Genomic DNA, 20,183 nt, shown 5'->3' with positions numbered 1-20,183 from the left:
GTCACTAGCTAACTGTGTAACGAATTTATCTTACCAAATATCTTAAAAAAAGGGACGAAAGATACCAGAGGGACATTCAAACTCACAGATCGAAAACAAACTGACAACGCCATGACCAAAAATAAAAGACAAACAGACAAATAATAGTACAGATGACACAACATAGAAAACTAAAGACTAAGCAACACGAAACCCACCAAGAACTGGGGTGATCTCAGGTGCTCCGGAAGGGTAAGCAGATCCTGCTCCACATGTGGCACCCGTCGTGTTGCTTATGTTATTACAAATCCGGTAAATAGTCTTATTCGGTAGGTCACATTCGTGAAAAGGGAAGGGTTTTGTAGTTACGACATAAGGAACATATCCGATATCACATGTGGCATTTAGATAAGTGGCCTATAAAAGGGATCAAGTCTTCAATATTAAGATTCTACTTCCATTAGTCTATACAAAAACAAATGTCAACAATAACAATTTGTTAGCTTTAATGTGTTTTCTGCATTTATTTGCAGTCGTTCATCATCAATTTATTGATCTGTTGTTTGGGCGAAACGTCATGTTGGTTTTATAAAGAGAAGTAACACTGCTACTAACAGTATATATTAAAATCACATCCACTAACCCCATATTAAATATACAAGGTATCCACATGTTTGCTTTTAACCAATATCATTCCTAGAAATGTAAAGGAGGTAAGATAAAAGTTATACCTACAATTCGGATTGCCTCCTTTCTTTCACCATTGCAGGAAAATTAAAAGGAATGGAGCGACATTTCCAATTAAAAGATACAAAAAAAAAACATAACAAGGACATTAAAAAAGCCTATACAAATATTAAACACCACAATGTTAAAAAAAAACAGCAATTAATCTAACTCAAGTGGAATAGGATCCCAGTTACGGCAACCAGTCCGGTACCAACGAATGTAATTCTTAAAATTTTTTTATAACTTTTATTAAAAATGGTGTAGTGTTATTATTACACAAGTTCTGTAACTGAATGTAGATTTATTTGAAGGGGTAGGCTTTCTAGTTTGAATTTCTGTAAAAATTTTGATTGATTTAACTGTAATCTGGCGTCAGTACATAGTACAACAAAATTATTACTTGAATAGCACCCCATTTATTTACTATGATTTTCAATGCGTTTCAATGGGGCCAATAATTGGGTCCCGGTTCCTGTCAGAGGGCATATTTTGAACACTTCAATCTGCAATTGTAAGCTTATTTTTAGAGTTACATGGATGAAATTTGGCTAGAAACTGCAAAATTCAATAAGGAAAAAAATGGTGGTATTATTTTTAAAATTTTAATTAAACGTTTTGAATTAAAATGAAATTGAAATTTATGAAATTTAAAAAAAAAAAATTTCAATTTATAAAGTTGATAAAGGGGTCACAGTAAGGTCATTTTGTTTGTAATATGTATTCATACACTTGTAAGTCAAAATGGAGGGATTTTTCGAAAAATGTCAGCAAAAAGTATTAGAAAAGAGCCACCTGGCAAGAAATAACAAATGTCTTATATGGGATCAAGGGACAATAAAAGATGGAAAATATGGGTTTATTTCTTTCCAGTATCCTATTTCTGGGACCTGGAAAAAGAAAAAAATCCCATAGATTCAATTTTATGGTTTTTAATAAATTTTTGATAACTTTTAAATATTAAATAAAACATTTTATGCCAGCCATTTGTGTCATAAAAGTTTTGTGCGAATGCGGCTCACATTGATTTAGAGCCGCATCACACAAATAACGACGGAATATTTTGTAAACTCAGAAACTCTTGCCAGGGGCTCTCCAATTTTCCAGATTTGGGCCTTGAATTTTTTTGGGAGACATTTAATGGGTAGGGCTATAACTTATATAAACAATTTTAACTGAATGTACAACAATTTTAGACTCCCTTTTAAAGATTTTGGTGGTCCTTAAAAGGACCGTTAATTTTGTCTGTATCTTTTTCAGCAGAAGTTGAATGCAGCTATATCTTCCTTGAGTTTGGAACTTTTGAAGAACAGCTTCTGATAGGTATATTCTTCTTAGCAGGTTATACTCTACCGTACGCATAATCTTCCTTTATGCTTTTACAAATGCAGCATCAAGTTTTGGATCAGGTTGTCCTTTTCTTCCACATGAACCTTAGTTTTTTTTGTCCAGTGTTGTAAATTTTTCTTTTTCCTTTCTGGAGTATTTTTGGTATATTTTGTTCCGTTCACACTCCCTTTGCATCTGGTACAAGTGTTTTATTGTACCTTTTGAGATTTTAAAACCAATACATTCTGGTTTTTGTCACCAGGAATAAGCTTTACCATTATTCAAAATGTGAATTATTGCTGATGCCATCCATCAAATTTCTAGAAAAGTTCACATTCTTTTGTCAGGAAACACTAAATGCTCTGTTAACAGCTTCGCCGTTTTGAGTGTTATGATTAAATTTCATTTTCATTAATGCTTCTTTCCTTAGTTTCATTTTTAAAAGTTCCTGCATTATTAACTTGTCTTTGTTATCCATATTCAGGTTGGTGAACTTGTTTGGACCCAAGTACATTGATCTCAGCCATCAACAGTTTGATTGCCCATCACCACACACGTATGAACTAGTGGGACATTTAAAGCAGTCACAAGTATAACAACGCACAGTAGCATTAAGCATTCAGGCAGATCCAGGATTTTCCTCGACATCTGTTAAACTATAGGAGGTGCCGTCTTGACTGGTTTTAGCTACAAGTGAGAACTTCTCTGCATCTAGCCTCTCCCATTGTATTTTAAATGAACTTAGCTGACTTTTTGAAGCCTATGTCTCATAATTTATACCCTTGTTATAAGGGTATGCTTTTTTGCATATGTAATTCTTTTAACTAGATTTCAATACCAAGAATGAATTAATCTACCATGTGCAATTTACAGAATGTAAATATCTTCTGAAATAAAAATAGTTTTGCTGATTTTAAGCATATTTTTCTTCATGAATTTATGATTTTATCCGATCAATTTTTCTGGTATTTGAGATGTTATAGATAAGGATCAATAACTCTGTAACTGCTTGACCAAATTTATTGAAACGTTGCACAATAACTACTGAGATGTATATCTTTATTTTAAAAGTGCAGTTTTAAGTCTGGGAAAAAAAAATAAAGTCTGACAGGAATAGGATCCCAGTTACGGCAACCAGTCCGGTACCCACGAATATAGTTCTTAAAAACAATTTATAACTTTTATTTAAAATTGTGTAGTGTTATTATTACACAAGTTCTGTAACGTAACTGAATGTAGATTTATTTGAAGGGGTAGGCTTTCTAGTTTGAATTTTGATTGATTTAACTGTATTCTGGCGTCAGTACATAGAGTAAATTGCCTAAATTCTAGCCTTTATTCTTTCCCGATAGTAGACGGACTGACCCTGTTGTCAATCAAAACAAAATTTTGCAACGGAATGACGGTCGTGAGGCACTGAGATTGTACTTACAAACTCCAAAACAAATGCCTAACATGAACCAGAAGTCCCAAGGTGGCTATCAAAATTATAAATTAATTTATTTACTTTGATTTTCATTGCGTTTCAACTGGGCAAATAATTGGGTCCCCGTTCCAAGTTCAAAAACCTTAGCATTTTAAACGAAAAGAGACGTCCGTAATAGACTTTCGATCGTTTTTCTCTTAGACACAATGAGATGATATTTGCCGTCATTAATTTACAGATGCTGTAGATGAAATCAAGTTATATAGACAAGTTTACCATTATGGTTTACATACTCCATTTTAATTTCGGACCAACAAATTGTAAAAATTGTATAGCATGTGCTTATTAAGATAATTTTTGTTACACTTCTAAGGATGCTATGATATATAAAAAAAATATATAAATGTCAGAAATGATGCAATAAATGAATATATTTATCACTTATTTTACAAATTTAGTGTATAAACCTGCTTTTTAATGCAGCATAAGACAATAAACACGAGCTATTAGACTGTTTTTAAATTAACGAAAGCTGCGTAACTTGGCTAGAATGTCTATTGTGCTTCCAACCACCAATTACTTTGGATCAGGAATTGCAAAGAAATATCCTTGGGTCACCAAATTCAATACGACATATATTATCAGTGTTCAAACTAATCTTATCGATTCCTGGAAAAGAATATACTAATACATTAAGCTATGCTATTTTAAGCTTCTGCACTGAAAAAGAACAAAGAGCATCAATTACTTCCACTGAATATCTAAGAAGTTTCTCGATGAATTTGAAGTAATCTGAATACATAAATGATCACTGGTAAGACAAATGTGTTGATCTCAAAACATCAGAGTATACGGGATGGTACAAAACATCAGAGTAAACAGGATGGTAGAAAACATCATAGTTTACAGGACGTTACAAAACAGAATATACAGGACGGTACAAAACATCAGAGTATACAGGAAGTTACAAAACATCAGAGTGAACAGGACGGCAGAAAACATCCGAGTATACAGGACGGTACAAAACATCAGAGTATACAGGACGGCAGAAAACAACAGAGTATACAGAACGGTACAAAACATCAGAGTACATGTATACAGGACGGTACAAAACAACAGAATACATGTATACAGCACGGCACAAACCATTAAGGTATACAGGACTTTCCAAATATCAGAGTATACAGGACGGTTCTAAATTTGGACTGAAAGGTATCTGTTTTGGAAGGTTAACGTAGAGTAAATGACTAGATGTATCTTTCGTATTGTTCAAATTATTATTTGCATCTGCACTTCATTATTGTAATAAGATACAAATTGTTTAGTGCCACGATAAAAATAAAAACACATAATTTAACACTTATTATGATTTTGTTTCAATTAATGGTCATGTTTCCTTTTTTTCTTAGCTTCGTTGTAATTATTATCATTGTACTGGTGTATATTGCAGAATGCTTTTTTTTAAACAACTTTGTCTTATGACTATATGATATGTGTTTTGCACATTGTTGAAAGTCGTAAGGTGACTTGTAGTTGTATACATCCTTCGCTTTTTTAGTCGTGTATAGATCTTATTGGCAATCATCTCCGTTTATTATTCAGCATAATTACACCCGCAATTTACATAGTATCGACGTAATCTTGATTTTCCAAATCAATATGTTTTTGTCTACAATGTCACACTAGGAAAAAAACAATGAAAATTAAAAAAGCAGAAAAACTTCATAGAATAACACATTTATACAGATTGTATTACTTTGTATAAAATTTAACATCATAACTTGACTTCACCACAGAACTTGATTAACCACCCAACTTAAATCTACTTTAATAAACTTAAAACGTCCACTTATGGTTAACTTTTTTACAGGTAAGGACAATTGCAATCTAACTGACTATAATGACCAGCAATTTAATAAATGAATTCATATAAATAACTACAAACAATGCCAAGCCACATATGCCTACCTTTCAAAAGATATCACTTCCAAATAATTCACATTTTAAATTAGGGTCAAAAGTACTTTTCATGTTACTTTTGAATAATTGTCGATGGTTCATGTATTTTCCCGGTTATCCTGACATGTGACTTATAATTTTTTCATGTGTCATTCGTGTTTTTGTCTCTCGATATTGATTTTTATTTATCTTTTTAACATAGTTGGTTCAGTGTATTTTACCTGCTATATTTTTTCCCTCTCATACAAGAATTGGGCTCAATCAGGTGTTCAGCACTCCAAACCTCAAACTTGCATGACAATCTTAACATCAAGCTACCTAACAGGACACGGTTGTGTAAAACTCATTACTCAACAGTACAATAATAATAATAATAGAGATAAGAAAACTTGTTTTAAAATATTCGTTTTTATTTTAATAATGACAATAAACCGTTTGTATTTAATTACAATGAAAAAGTGCACATGAAACTGATAATGTCAAGAGGAAGAAACATACATTATTATCTTTAGTTATATACTGATAGTCATTTACTCTGCGTATACTTTCATATACAGACACAAATTTTAAAATCGTCGCGTATTCTCTGTTGTTTTGTAAAGTTCTGTAACTCTAATGTTTTGTAGCATCCTGTATATCCTGATGTTTTGTACCGTCTTATAAACTCTTTGTTTTGTACCGTCCTGTTTACTATGATGTTTTGTACCGTCCTGTATACTCTGATGTTTTGTACCGTCCTGTTTACTATGATGTTTTGTACCGTCCTGTTTACTATGATGTTTTGTACCGTCCTGTATACTCTGATGTTTTGTACCGTCCTGTTTACTATGATGTTTTGTACCGTCCTGTAAACTCTGATGTTTTGTACCGTCCTGTTTACTATGATGTTTTGTACCGTCCTGTATACTCTGATGTTTTGTACCGTCCTGTTTACTATGATGTTTTGTACCGTCCTGTTTACTATGATGTTTTGTACCGTCCTGTATACTCTGATGTTTTGTACCGTCCTGTTTACTATGATGTTTTGTACCGTCCTGTATACTCTGATGTTTTGTAACCGACACATCTACGTTACTACTGATCATCTGTATACTTAAATTACTTGAATTCCATTTAAGGGACTTCTTAGAACTTCAGTAGAAGTAATTTTCGCTGTTCTTTTCTAGTGCAGAAGCTAAAAGTGTCATAGCTTTTGTATTCATATATTCTCTTCTAGGAATCGATAAGCTGAGTTTGGACACTGAAAGTCTGTTGTATTGAATTTGGTGACCCAAGGACATCTCCTTTACAATATCTGATCCAAAGCTATTGGTGGTTGGAAGCACAACAGACATTCTAGCTAAGTTACCCAACTTTCGATAATTTGATATCAGTCTAATAGATGGTGTTTATTGTGTTTAGCTGCTAAAAACAGCTTTATATACTAACTTTGTAAAAAAAGTGATAATTGTATTAAGTTATTGCATCAGTTTTTGTCTCTAACATCATTTCTGATATTTACAATTTTTATATCTTATAACACCCTTAAAAGTGTTTCAAATTGGTATAAATAATTACATGATAATTAATTTTTACAATTTGTTGTCCTCAAATTAAGATATGGATCGTGTAAACCATGATATTCAACCATTCTATAGAGTTGAAATACACCAAGAAACTCTGTAAATTAACAACGGACAGTAACATCTCATTGTGTATTACCTCAAGAAAAAGTGTTTACATGAGAAATAAATAAAATGAACCGAAAAATTCAAACTAAAGGATTCATTTAGAAGAAGAAACACGAGAGAAACATTTAAAATAATTAAAAATTATCTCATTATTTCTCCCCTGCAATGATAAGAATTAAAAATCGCTTTTAATAATCTTATTAAATGTCAAATCCTTATCATTTGTAAATAATAAATCAAGCTCGCTCAAGAAAGTCTAATGAAGTTGACAACTTTTTTTTATTTTCCTTTAACTTTTTTGGTGCTTTAAAACCTTGATCATGCAGAGTCTGTATTCCGTTGAAATAGCTAAAATATTTAACTTTTGATTTTTGCATTATTAAGCGTGAATTTGGTCTGAAATTGTTTTTTTTTTTGTGTTTTTGTGTGTGTAAAATCAGCTTTCATGTGCATTACTAATATGCTTTTAGTTTTAATTGTATTTTTAAATATTTTTGATTCATCCGACCACTCACAATATCAAATTATTTGTAACAATACCCACTAATGTAGGTATAACACTTATTGTTTCGAGATAATTTTTTGATAGGATTATTACCGAAATCAGCCTGTTTAAATGGATGTCGATTTTTCTCAGACTTTGATCTTTTGTAAGATATGTTTCATAAATTCGTCACCAATGATGACGACCCATTCACAATATTTCATACTAACCATTCTCTTATTTATTCTTTAAATTTGTCATTGCTGTAGAAATGAAATATATCCTTTTAGTGGCATGTAAAAAAGAACGTTGAACGACTTAATCTCCAAGATTAAAAGTAAACAGGAACAGAAGTAACTGCTATATTGGTGAAATGTTTGATGCATTCTAAAACCTGATTCAGTAACCACTTACAATTTCATATCGTACCAATACATACTGCTGTCATTGTTTCAACAATAATCGATTGACAGGATTATTACCGAAATCGGCCAGTTTTGAATAACGTTGATTTTTACATTGAACTTTACTATATTTGTTGATTCGGATTCTTAATCAAGTGTTTAACATACGATCCATAAATCGGTTACCGATAATGACGATCCCCTTCAACAAAATATCATACTTATCACTTTCTGGTTTAATCTGTCATTTAATCATTGCGTGAGGAATAAAAGAAATGAAACGACATTTTTAAACTATAAGAAGAAATATCAAACGGACAATTAGCATCATAAAAATAAGCAACTTATTTACCACACGTGGTGTTAATATTATTAGATTAATTTTACTAAAAGTCAAAACCTAAATATTTTCAAATTTTGAAATTTGCTTGTAAAAGACGATTTACGGTGATTCACACAAAAGTTGACACATTTGTTGTCCTCTATTAATTTTTTTGGTGGTAGTTCTTAACCTGATTATGCAGACTCTGCATTACTTTAGAAATAAGTCAAAGGTTTAATATCTAATTTGTGCATGGTAAGAGTCAATTTGGTTTCACATGTTTGGTTTGTTTGTGCGCTTTTGTGTTCAATGTTAGTTAGTTTTAATGGCATTAAGTAATAATTGTATTTACAAACCAGTATTATACAATAGATTTGTAATACTTGTTTGCCATATAATAGTGATCTATTAAAACACATTAATAAATCAAACCTTCAGAAAGGAATGACATATATTAATTTACGACGAACGACAAAATCTCCAAGATTCAAAGTAAACAGACACAAAAGTGATCGTTACACAGGTATAATGTTTGCTGTATTTCAAAAACTGATTCATCCAACCACATATTTTTTCATATCGTTGTGTACAAATATACACCTCTGTCAGAAAGTCACTGATTACTTCCTACATTTCATCATTGCCATGGAACAAAAGAAATGGAACGACATTTTCAAACTTTGAGATGCAAAAAGGAAGAAATATGAAAGATACAATGAAAATGATTAAAATGAAAGAAATGTATTTTATTATTTTAGCCCCGCAATATAAAAAAGTCTTCAAATAATCTTACTAAAGGTCATAGCCTTAACATTTGTAAATAATAAAAGCACTCGGAAAAAACTTTTGAAGGTTATCGACCAAAAGTTGACACGTTTTTCTTATTTGTTCCTACATTTTTGATACATCTCAACCTTGATTATGCAGTTTGCATTTTGTTGTTTATACCTAGAATATTTCGCATTTATTTTTTGCCTTGACAAGCGTTACTTTGATTTGTTTTTTGTGTGGTTTTGTGTGTGCAAAATAAGTCTTTATGTTAATTACGGGTTTGTATTTCATTCAAATTGAATTTGAAACTTTTTGTGCAACTTAACATCCATTTCCCTCTTATTGAGTGCATTTTATACAATGTATACAGTGATTGTGTAGTACATGTATGCCACATAAAAGTGATATATCAAAACGACTGTTTGAAATCAACCCTTTTAGGCAAACGGTATGTGTAAATATACAATGAGCGAATATCTCTCAAAGATTCAAATCAAACAAGAATGGAAGTAATTGTTATACAGGTCTAATGTTTGTTTCATTTTAAAACCTGATGCATCAACCACTTACATACCATTGTTTGAATCAAAACACATTAATGTAGGTATATCGATAATTGTTTCGAGATAATCGTTTGAAGAGATTATTACCAAAATCGTCAAGTCTAAAAGGACGTTGATCTTTAGAGAGATCTTGATCGTTACTATATTTGTTATTTTGGATTCTTAATCAATGCTTAACATATGTTTATTAAACTGGTTACCGATAATGACGACCAATTTTTGGTAGTAGTTTTGAACCTTGATTTTGCAGAATCTGCATTACGTTGGAAAATAAATGTATTCAAAACAAACAAGAACAGAAGTGATTGTTGAAAAGGTCGAATGTTCATTGCATATTAAATCGGATGCATCAACCACTTACATCATCAAATTGTTAGTTTTAATACACACTAATTATAAAAATAAGAAGATGTGGTATGATTTCTCATGAGACAACTCTCTACAAAAGACCAAATGAAACAAAAATTAACAACTATGGGTCACCGTATGGCCTTCAACGATGAGTTAAACCAATACATCATAGTCAGCTATAAAAAAAAACCGAAATGACAAATGTAAAACAATTCAAACGAGAAAACTAACGGCCTGATTTATGTATGAAATAAAGAACGAAAAAAAAAAAATGATATACAGCAACACACGACAACCACTAAATTATAGGCTTCTGACTTGACACAGGCACATACAGAATGTGGCGAGGTTAAACATATTAGCGGGCGCCCAACCCTTATCCTTACCTGGGACAGCGGTGTAACAGAACGATATACAAACAAACTCTAAATATCGGTTGAAACGGGCTTAACTCAACAGATCGAAACAAAGCACAAAAACAAGTAACAAAAACACAGAGTGGACGTGGAAGGGTACACCCCACAACAAAAAGACACTAAGTACAGATCTGAGAATACTCGCAGTTACTGACAGCTAGTTCAAAGCCAATAACATCTAATAAAAAAATCATGCATTCTCGTTTCTCGTTTTGTATATAAATTAAACCGTTGGTTTTCCCGTTTGAATGGTTGTACACTAGTCATTTTCGGGCCCTTTATAGCTTGCTGTTCGGTGTGAACCAAGGCTCCGTGTTGAAGACCGTACTTTGACCTATAACGATTTACTTTTACAAATTGTGACTTGGATGGAGAGTTGTCTCATTTGCACTCATACCACATCTTCTTATATCTATGTAAGACTAAAATATCAATCAGTACACATCCAACATCCAATGGATTTAGTGTAAAGACGTCATTTACAGTCATAGACCTTGTGCAATTCCAAGATAAGGTATCGACAGATTGTAGATCCATGAATGTGCAGATGTATAAAAAAAACATATTTAGTTTGATTTTAATTTACTGATAACAAAATCAATATTAATACCTATAAAAACAATAGTCAAAGATCTAATTACAGTGTTGAATTGGTAACCTTTTAAAATAAGTTTATTTAAAGGATCGACAAGTTTACTCGGATCGTTTCTAGATGTCCGGGATCGATAAACAACATCTCCGTAAAAATTAGGATGTGCTATCCTGTTTGAAATGAGTTATCTACAGGTACAACCAAACTTCTAAACCAAATCTTTATTTCTATGGAAGAATTTAGTAAAGGTTTTAATGTATTTGTGTTAACAAAATCCCTGACTTAATAGTTTAATTTTAAAATCCAAAACGCAACAGCAGACACGGGCATAGCGAACGAGTTGTGATATATAAACAATCATATAGTAAGATGGTGCCAAAGGAACATCACCGTCCAAAAAAGGAAAATTAAAAATAGGGAACGAAATATATTTTTGTCGTAAATTTTAGTGTAGAGTTTCCCGAGTGAAACTGAAATATCTAAATCTAGATATTACCGTTTATATTTGATTTATTTAAAGTAAGTTCCTTTGGGTTAACTTCTGCAGTAGATTTAGAAAATTCTTGATTATTTAACGAAAAAATATCATCAAGTTAACGATAAGTGTTGTTGAATTTATCATATAAATGCAATTAAGACGGGTCTTTACTGAGTTTGGTCATAAACTGTACACGAACAAGTCTGTTATTAAAGGCGTGCATTGGTGCCCATAGGAATACTTACAACCTTATTTGCCGAAACGTACATGAATATTATAAAGGAGAAAATTAACAGCTTCAATCATCTCATCATTCCTCAGGTAAGTATATCTAGCATATTTACCTTTCTTAATAGAAAAGTAGGCTTTAAATGAGTCACAGCAAATATATTTGCATTTAGATTTACCAAACGACCATTTAATTAAATAGGAAAACTTTTGTTTGACAAGATTGTGTAGAAATGTAGTGTAAGGAGTTGAAAAGTCAAAACTGTGAACAGAATCAAAAGGACCATTAAAAGCACGTAATTTATCTAAAACATCCAAAGAATTTTTTACACTCCAAAAATAGTTAATTCTACTATTTTCATATATTTTATTACAAAAGTTAATGATAAGTTCTTGGATAGTAGTTAGGAAACTTGTTAAAAGCACTGAAATATTAGTTGTAGAACACTTACTCGAGGCCGAGATGAAACGATATTTTACTTGTTTTTTTGTGTATTATAGCTAACCAATATATAGCAGGGACCTTCAAATGTTCAGAGGAGGCCTTAAGCTGTGATGTGATATGTTTGTTTACTAATGTAGGTATATCGCTAATTGTTTCAAAATAATCGTTTGAAGGGAATATTACCGAAATCGGCAAGTCTAAATGGACGCTGATTTTTACAAAGAACTTGACCATTACTTAATTTATCATTTCGGATTATACTTTGTAACCTTGATTATGCATAGTCTGGGGGTGCAAATATACGCCGAACCACTTTATCACCAAGACTAAAAGTAAACAGGAACGGACTTTGTTTTGCATTCTATAACCTGATTCATTAACCACTTACAATTTGATATCGTTTTGTACCAAAACACACTCCTGGCAGAAAGTCACTTATTGCTTCAACAATAATCGTTTGTCAGAATTATTACAAAAATCGGCCAGTCTGAAAAGATGTTGATTTTTACAAATACATTGAACTTTATAATATTTGTTATTTCGGATTTTTAGTCAAGTTTTAAAATATGATCCATCAATTGGTAACCGATAATGACGACCCTTCAACAAAATTTCACACTTTCTGATTTAATCTGTCATTTCATCATTGCAGGAGAAAAAAAAGAAGTGGCGCGACAGTTTAAAACAATATGAAGAATTATCAAAAGGACAATTACCAATAAAAAAAATTATCAATTCATTAACCCCCACAGTGACAAAAATACTCAAATTCTATTAAAAAAAGTCAAAGCATAAACATTTTCAAATTTGGAGAAATACTTGTCATTTGTTGTCCTCCATTTTTTTAGTGGTTTTGAACCTTGATTATGTAGAGTCTACATTACTTTTGAAATAACTCAAAGGCTTAATATTTGATTTTTGCATTGATAAGCGTTAATTTTATTTCCCATGTTATGTTATTTTGTGTTTATGTTGATGCAAAATCAGTGCTTTTGTGTCCTCAGAGTCAGTCAACATGATAACAACTGGTTTGCATATAGCTTAAATTGTATTTTAAAACTACTTATGCAATTGACACCTTTTTTCCTCTACAAGATGTATAAACACACAAGACATAAGCTCAAATTTGGTCACCTACAACAACATGTACAATGAATGTGGAGTAAATGTATGCCAAATAAAAATTATCCATCAAAAACACTTTCTGAAATATCTCCTTTTTGAGGTATGGCATGTGTAAATATACGATGAACAACTTAATCTCCAAGATTAAATATAAAAAAAGAACAGATGTGACTGTTATGCAAGTTGAATATAAATAAGAAGATGTGGTATGAGTGCCAATGAGAAAATTCTCCATCCAAGTCACAATGTATAAAAGGAAACAATTATAGGTCAAAGTACGGCCTTCAACACGGAGCCTCGGCTCACACCGAACAGCAAGCTATAAAGGGCCCCAAAATGACTTGTGTAAAACAATTCAAACAGGAAAACCAACGGTATAATCTATATAAAAAGGAGAAACGAGAAACACTTATGAACCACACAAACAAACGTCAACCACTGAACAACAGGCTCCTGACTTAGGACAGGTGCAAACAAATGCAGTGGGTTTAAACGTTCTAACAATCGCCAACCTGCATCCTGACCTGAAACAGTAGTGTTACATTACAAAATAAAAAGACACGTTTGTTTCATTCTAAATTTGATTCATTAACCACTTACACATTCATATCGTTTTGTACCAATACAATCTTCTGTCAGTAAGCTACTTTTTCTTTCATTAATAAACGATTGACATGATTATTACCGAAATCGGCGATCTGACAGAACGTTGATTTTTACAAATTCTTTAAACCTTAGAATGTTTGATATTTTTTCGTATTCTACGTTCGGTATTGAGATATGTTCTATCAATGACGACCCTATCAACAAAAATATCATAGCTTGTTTTGATTGACTCTTTTCTTGTATCGTTGCAGGAAAATTATAAGGAATGGATCGACATTTTCAAACTAAAAGCTTTAGAATATGATACGATAAGAGACGTCCGTAATAGACTTTTGAAAATGATCGACCCAATAATTGATAAATCATATTGGACTCCATTATTTTTTTTAATTTTCATAAACTTTTTTATAGACAGGTTTACCATTATAGTGTACATGCACCATTTTTATTTCAGAACAGCAAATTCTAAAAATTGAATAGAATGTGCTTATTTATATCAACTTTCAAGGGTTTTATAATATATAAGAATGATAAATATCAGAACTGATGTCAGAGACGAAAACTGATACAATAAATGATATAAAGTTAGTATATAAAACTATTTTTATTGCAGCTTGAGACAATAAACACCAGCCATGTCCCAATTTCTAGATCAATCCGCTAGGGCTGTCCAATATCGCCGATGCTATACATTTTACAAGCAGAGCCGATGGCAGCCACAATTAGGGCTAATCCAAAAATTCAAGGAATTAATTTACCACACCCCAACACAATGAAAAATGAAAACAAAGAGGTTAAGATAAACATGTTTGCAGACAATACACAATTTTCTAATAAAACAGAGGAATCAATCGAGGAAACATTTAAGGTTTTAGAAATATACGAGAAAGCATCGGGAGCTAAGATAAATTATGAAAAGACTGTAGGGGTATATTTGGGTCGATGGAAAAATAAAACACCAAAATATAAAAAAATTAGGTGGTCAAGTGAACCAATTAAAGCATTGGGAATCACGCATGGATACAGTGTTAATATAGAAGCTATATGGTTAGAAAAAATAAAGAAAATTAATGCGTGTCTTGAGGTTTGGAAATCTCGTGACCTAACATTCAAGGGCAGGGTCTTTATATTAAAATCATTGGTTATATCTAAAATAGGGTTCGAAATGGAAATGCGAGGTATACCCGAAAAAAATAAAAAAGAAATAAACAATATCATGTGGAATTTTATATGGGAGGGAAAAGTAAATTTAATAAAAAGGGACGTGTGTTGATTACCAGTAGAGGAAGGGAGGATGGGTATGATCAATATAAAAAGATTTTAAGATCAAAAACAGATAACTGGAACACGATAGCCAAATGGTGGTTACAGAAGTTTGATATCAAATATAATTGTGATAATTTTTTAGCAAAATGTTCGGTTTTACGAGGATTACAAATTGAAAGTTTTCCAAAATACTATCTTGATTTAATTAAAACGTGGTCTAAAGTTTTAATTATGCAAAGTCCAATAAATAAAAACGATATCCTTAACCAACAATTATTTGGAAACATAAACATTCAATACAACGAAAAACCTATTTTCTTCGCTAACTTCGGAAAAAGTGAAATTCATACCATAAAAGATATTTGGGATGAAAAAACGAAAAATATCAAAAGCGACAACTTTATATACAATATCCTTAAAGATAAAAGAAACTGGATTTCGGAATGGACAAGACTGAAATTAGCTTTTCCAAAATCGTTCAAGGACAGACTAAAAAACGTCCACGTTCATCCCGAACAACAAAAAAAAAGTTATTATATTAAAAATACTTTTGAATTTTACAATAAACAGAACAAAGTAGTAATCCTAAGTGAAATATCTTTGAAATTAATCCAATATTCGTTAAATTTAGATATAGTTCCAAACTGTCACATAAAATGGAATTACCTTGGAAAAATATATGGCTAAATTTAAATGAAAGTATGTCCTCTAGGAAAGCAAATCAAATTAGCTGGAAAATTGTTCATAACATTATCTATACGGAACAAAAACTATTTAGAATCGGCAAATCAAACAATGGTAAATGTCATTTTTGTAAAACAGAAAACGAAACCCTCACACATCTTTTTCACAGCTGTAACATTAAAATGGTGGTTTGGGAACATATTTTTGATGCGTTTTAGAAAGTATAATGTACTGAATAACACAGAGTATATTCCAATGAGAGAAGAACTTATCATACTAGGAATGTACAAATACAACAAAAAGTATAATGTCATAATCAATACGATTATGAATACAGTTAAATGGATTATTTGGAAATGTAGGAATATAATCAAATATCAGTCTAAAAGTTTTACTTCCAGTCAATTGATATTATATGCAAAACGGGAACTGGGCAGTTTAATTGAATCTATAGATATATCATTATCTTCGAAAAAGAAAATTTTGCAGCTGAAATAAAACTAATAGTAAATCTTATACATTCATAAGTAACTTATCAATTTTGTACTTACTTTCTTTTCCTTTTTAGAACATTGTACATCCAACAACAGAAATATATAATACACACGAATTTACAATGTCGAGCATGTGACCTATAAAATCACTGACCGACACATTACAATGTAATCCAGGTGTTAAAAGTACAATTTTAAATGTCAATTATAAGTAAAGATAATGTGTAGATTGTATAGTGTGTCTTTTGATGTATTTTATGATATCTAATGTAGAATGTTATAAATCCTTTTTAGGCAAACTCTGTCTGTGTAATGAATATGAATGTATAACTTATATGCAAATAAGTTAGAAAAGATTTTTTTTTGTAATAGAGTCCACCGTTTATCCCTGGACGATGGACCATTGTAAACACAGGGCCCCTTGTGTATACTTCCCTGGGTTATACAAGGTAAATCATATTCAGGTGATTTTCAATAAATGTATTTCAAGTCAAAAAAAAAAAAAAAAACACCAGCCATTAGACTTTTATCAAATTGAAAAAAGTTGGGTAACTTATCTTTTATGTCTGTTGTGCTTTCAACCACCAATAGCTTTGGAGAAGAAAATGCAGAGATGTCCTTTTGACACCAAATTCAATACAACAGGTTTGCAGTATACGAACTAAGCTTAACGATTCCTCGAAGAGAATATACTAATACAATAAGCTATGACATATTTAGCTTCTGCAATGTAAAGAACAAAACAGCACCACAGATCTAAGAAGGTTTCTATAATGCGCTTTAAGTAATTGCATGACGCATATTGACATTATCATTTTCATCTGTACTTTATTATTAGATACAAATGATCTATTGTCATTATAAAAATTAAAATGAATATGTTAAAACATAGTATGGTTCTGGTTAAATTAATAGCCATGTTTGCTTGGTTTAATTGGTATTTCTTAGCTTTGTTAGAATTATTATTATTGTGCATGTGTATAATGCAGCCTGTTTTTTAAAACAACTGTGTCCTATTACTATAAGATATGTCTTTTGCTCATTGTTGAAGATCGTAAGGTGACTTGTAGTTGTATCCATTCTTCGCCCTTTAGTCGTGTATAAATTGTTTTCCTATTGGCAATCAAACACCATCTCCACTTATCATTCAGTATAATCACACAAGCAATTTACTTACTATCTGCGGAATCGTTCCAACTCAAAATTGTTTTGTTTACAATGTCACATTTGGAAAACTAAATGAAAAAAAGCAGAAAAACTTCATAAAAAAACCATTTATACAGATGGTATTACTTTGTTTAAAGTTTAACATCATAACTTGACTTAACTACAGAACGATAGGAGAGAATGAAGGCTGACACAGGTCCAGTTTCTCGTAAGTTGATTGACCACACAAAATAAATCTTCTATAACAAACTTAAGGTGTCAACTTATGGTTAACGGTTTTACAGTTAAGGACTACTGCCATCTACATGAATATAATGACTTGAATTTAATAAAAAATCATATGAATAGCTACAACCAATGACAAGCCAAATATGACTACTTTTCAATACATATCTCTTCCCAATATCTCTCAGTTTTATTAAGGTCCAATAGTACCTTTTGTGTTTCTTTAAAATGATTGTCGATGGTTTTTTTTAATTACTTTCTTGTTGGTTCTTACATCTGACTAATAATTCTTTAATGTGTCATTCGTGCATTTTTCTGTCGATATTGATTTTAAATTATCCTTTCAACATAGTTAGTTCAGCGTATTTTAACTGTTATATCATTCCTCTCATACAAGACAGAGGGTCAACGAAGGGTTCAGCACGCAAAAACTCTAACTTGCATGTCAATCTTAACAAAAAACTACCTAATACGACACAGTTGTGTAAAAAATATTATGCATTACATAACAGTACAGTTATATTTCTCATAATAGAGATAAGAAAAATAAAAAAAAACAAGCAAACATGGCCATTATTTTTCACAAGAACAAAACATGTGTTTTTAAATATTTATTTTTATTTTCATAATGACAATACACCGATTGCATTTAATAACAATAATAAAGTGCAGATGCAAATGATAATGTCAAGGGTAAGAAACATACAGTATTGTTTTATGTTATACACTAATAGTCATTTACTCGACGTACATTTTCCGATACAGACACACAATTATAAACTGTCCTGTACTCTATGAATTTTGGTACAGTCCTTTAGACTCTTATGCTTTGTTCCCGCTGTTTACTCTGATGTTTTGTGCCGTCCTGTATACTCTCATGTTTTGTACCGTCCTCTATACGCTGATGTTTTGTACCGTCGTGTAAAGTCTGATGTTTTGTACCATCCTGTATAATCTGATATATTTTACCGTTCTGTATACTCTGTTGCTTTGTAACCGACACATCTGCGGTTCTACTGATCATCTGTATATTTAAATTATTTCAAGAATTAGAAAGAGAGACTTCTTAGATCTTCAGTAGAAGTAATTGGTGTTGATATGATCCTTCCCATTGCAGAAGCTAAATATGCCATAGCCTATTGTATTAGTATATTCTCTACCTGGAGTCGGTACGTTTGGTTTGGACACTGGAAATCTGTCGTATTGATTTAAGTGACCCGATGACATCTCCCTTGTAATATCTGCTCTAAAGCTATTGTTGGTTGGAAGCACAATAGACATTTTAGTTAAGTTACCCAACTTTCGGTAATTTGATAACAGTCTAATAGCTGATGTTTATTGTCTTAAGCTGCAATAAAAGCAGGTTTATATACTAACTTTGTGAAATAAGTGATAATTATATTTAGTAATTGTATCAGTTTTTGTATATGACGTCCGTTCTGATATTTATAATATTTATAACTTATAACACCCTTGCAAGTCTATCACATTGATATAAATAAGCCCATGGTATTTCAGTTTTACTATTTAAAAATGATTGTGTTAACCATAATATGAAACCATTCTATCGGGTTTGATTCCACTTAGAAAATCTTTAAATTGATAACGGACAATAACATCTCATTGTGTATTACCCCAAAGAAGTGTTTTGCATGATCTGCCCACATATACCCTCCCGTAAATCATGAAATCAACCGGAAATTTCAGTGGAGTTTGTGGTACTCGATCCTAACTTTTCTATATAGTGTTTTATAGACTTGTTTGCCTTTGGGTCGTCTTTCGATTTTTTGTCATGGCTTTGTTAGTTTTTCGTCGACTTCCGATTATCTTCTACTCCTTTTTCTAAACTGTAACGGACTCATGTCGATTAAAATATGTTTAAAAGATAGTTATTTTTTTTTCCATTACAGCATAAATCATTAACTTCACTTAAAATACCAATATTTAAATTTCTTACCCCTTCTCTTGTTTGTTTTTTTTTAAGCGAGTTGTTTGTACAGTTTAGTAAAGTTTTATATACGAGTACATTGCATTAAAAATCTTGTAGTTCTGTCTTAACGAGGTGGAGCCACACGTATGATCATATCGTGTGTTACTAGTTTATTTGGAAAAAAACGTGGAGGAATATATGTTAAAAGTTTATGATATCTAAGTGACATGTGTTAATCAATCAAACTCTACTGAATTTATATATACATAATATGGTTCTGGTTAAATTAATAGCCATGTTTGCTAGGTTTTATTGCTTTTTCTTAGCTTTGTTAGAATTTTTATTATTGTACATGTGTATAATGCAGCCTATTTTTTTAAACAACTGTGTCCTATTACTATATGATATGTGTTTTGCTCATTGTTGAAGATCGAAAGGTGACTTTTAGTTGTATCCATTCTTCGCCCTTTAGTTGTGTATGGATAGTTTTCCTATTGGCAATCATACAACATCTCCACTTATCATTCAGTATAATCACACAAG

The sequence above is a fragment of the Mytilus californianus genome, unplaced genomic scaffold (assembly GCF_021869535.1).
Source record: "Mytilus californianus isolate M0D057914Y unplaced genomic scaffold, xbMytCali1.0.p SCAF_2, whole genome shotgun sequence".
Classification (NCBI taxonomy): domain Eukaryota; kingdom Metazoa; phylum Mollusca; class Bivalvia; order Mytilida; family Mytilidae; genus Mytilus; species Mytilus californianus.
The sequence above is the reverse complement of the archived record's forward strand: the minus strand, read 5'-3'. Positions refer to the sequence as shown.